A 2,722-nucleotide genomic window follows, 5' to 3' on the forward strand; every position below is an offset into this window, starting at 1 on the left:
ACAAGATAGATTTCATGACACTAGTCTATCTCTTTACGAATATCGCTCGGTCCTTCATCGTTTTGTCTTTAGACATTCCGAGAAAAAATTTCTAATTCAAAAATTTCTACACATTTTTATATGTTTTGTTTAACTTTGAAATCATGTCTTAAGTGTTGAAGTTTGATTTTATTAATATTGAAGTTTGTGTAAATTTCACACTATAACACTCTTGTTTTACTATTAGACACTCTAAGGAAATTTTGGATTTGATCTATTTTGTGTGTCCGAGTCTTGAAAATATTTTTAGATTTATCCTCATCCTTAATCTTAATGGAATGTAGATCGGTTTACATCAATTAGTATCATAGCAAAGCTTCGGTCTTGAATCATTATTTGTTTTAGAGCTTAAAATGTTGTATGAATTCAATGAAAGTAATGTAGAAGTTATACGAAGATAGAATTCATATTAGAAAGTTGAATTTGGGTTGTATCATGCCCCTCAAGTTGGAGACAATTCGACCACGAATTTAGTACTCCTGCATATAACAAAGTCAGTTTGCTATCAATTAAAAAAGTGGAAGAAGAGAGAGGCAAACTTGACTTAGAACTTTTAAGCGTTGGGAGTTCAAAAAAGGAGGTTCTATATACAGACCATGTTGGAAAAGATTTTTTGGGAATGATGATATGATTTGGAAAAAGTCCTCTTAAATGGTGAAAACCATTAGGAGGTATGTAAAAATCATCCCTAACATTCTTTTACCAAGATGGTGTGGAAGTAGGAACCTTGGGTAATGAAAAAGACAAAGAAGAAGAACACCTTGGAGGCGCAAGTTGAGGCATAACATGAGCCAACATGATTGATTTAGTTGATAGTGTTGAACCAAGTGGTGTTCAATGTTTTGAAGAATCCAAATCCTTTAAAGGATGTTGAAGCCTCTGCTTTGCTTGATGTTGCTGTGCTGGTTTAAGCTTTGTTCTGGGGTAGTTTAATGTTGTAATCCACCCTTAGATTAAATCTCAAGCAATTAGCATCTCAATCTTTATCAAAGTAAAATGTTTTTCAAACTAAGTTGAAACAACCAATTGTTTTGTCGAAACAACCGATTGTTTACACTTAGGTGTTTTGAGAAAGTTTGAAAACTGTTTTTGAATGGTGAAAACTGTTAAGTACCAAAACAACCGATTGATTCGAGGAAACAACCGATTGTTTGTTTTGGAACCATAACAGAAAAACTGTTTTCTTTGACTGAGCTTTAAATGCTTTAACTGAATACGCTCCAGTCATTAAATGCTTTGACCAATCTATTTTAAATGCAATTAAGAGTTTGTTAAGATTTGATAACAAACTATATCTTTGTATAATTTCAGAAAAACTGTTTTTAACAAATAAGAATCTTGAGACAAAGTTTTTCACTAAGAGTTTTTCAAAGAGTTCTGAGATTGCTTAAGAGTTTAGAGATTGATCAAGGTGCTGGAATAGGATTCTACTTGTATTGATTTCAGATATTCATCTGTAACAAGTGTAATCTTTGTAAAACTGCTGAACAATTCGTTTGTTTGTTTTGCTGAGATTGGCTGTGTGTTCTTGAGGTGTTCTAGATCAGCAATCTTAGTGTTGGCCAAGGAAAGTGTGTTTCTTGAAGGTGTTCAAGGTCATTCTCTTGGTTGTGGTGTAAGTGATCAAGTGGTGATTGCTTAGTGGATATCCTCAGGGTTTCTGAGAAGACTGGATGTAGCTCTAGTTTGGAGTGAACCAGTATAAACAACTGTGTACAATCTCTCTATCTTTAACTCTTTAATTTCAGCTTGTTTTTTGTTTGCTGGTATAAACAGCCGATTGTTTCGAAGAAACAACCGATTGTTTTTTCTAGTACTACAGTTTTTGCTTGCTGTTTTGGCTAACTGAATTGCTGAATCAATTGGTTTCTGAAATAAATTCATTTTAGCTTTGAAAACTTTGCGAAAACCCCTTTAAACAATTCACCCCCCTCTAGTTTAAAGCCATCTTTTCTAACAGATAGGGTATTGTGACTCGGTTTAACATTTCCTTCTTTTGTTTTCTCATTTTCTCTTTTAGTTTTCATTTTAATTTGGTCCTCGTGAACCTCTTGGGGAGAAAGGGGTTTTAAGGTAACCTTGCGCCCTTGAAAGGAAAAAGACACTGTATTGGTTAAGCCATCATGTAAAACATGTCTATCATATTGCCAAGGTCTTCCTAAAAGAATATGGGTTGCTTCCATGGGCACAACATCACATAAAACCTCATCTTTATACTTTCCTATTGTAAATTTTATGAGGACTTGTTTATTTACCATGATTTCACCCTCGACACTAAGCCATTGTAATTTATAAGGCTTGGTATGAGAGATAGTGGTTAAGGCTAACTTCTCCACCACTCTTGTACTAGCCACATTAGTACAACTACCCCCCATTTATAATCAAGGAACATAACTTGTTGTTGATAAGGCAGTGGGTGTGGAAAATATTTTCTCTTTGGGTATCATCCAAAGGTTTTGGAATTGTTCCCAACATTCGCCTTATCATCAATAAGTCACCTTCACAAGGTATTTCACATTCATTATCATTATGGGTTTTGGAAGGGGAAAGGGAGTTAGACCTAGGAGAGTTTGTAGAAGATGGGAAGCTTTGATGTGTCAAATCCTCATGAAGCCTGAAGCTGTGTTGTGTTTTAGGTTTAGGTTTTGTTATGGGGTTTAGAATCTTTGTAAGATCAGTCTTG

Source organism: Phaseolus vulgaris, chromosome 8 (genome assembly GCF_000499845.2).
Source record: "Phaseolus vulgaris cultivar G19833 chromosome 8, P. vulgaris v2.0, whole genome shotgun sequence".
Taxonomy (NCBI): domain Eukaryota; kingdom Viridiplantae; phylum Streptophyta; class Magnoliopsida; order Fabales; family Fabaceae; genus Phaseolus; species Phaseolus vulgaris.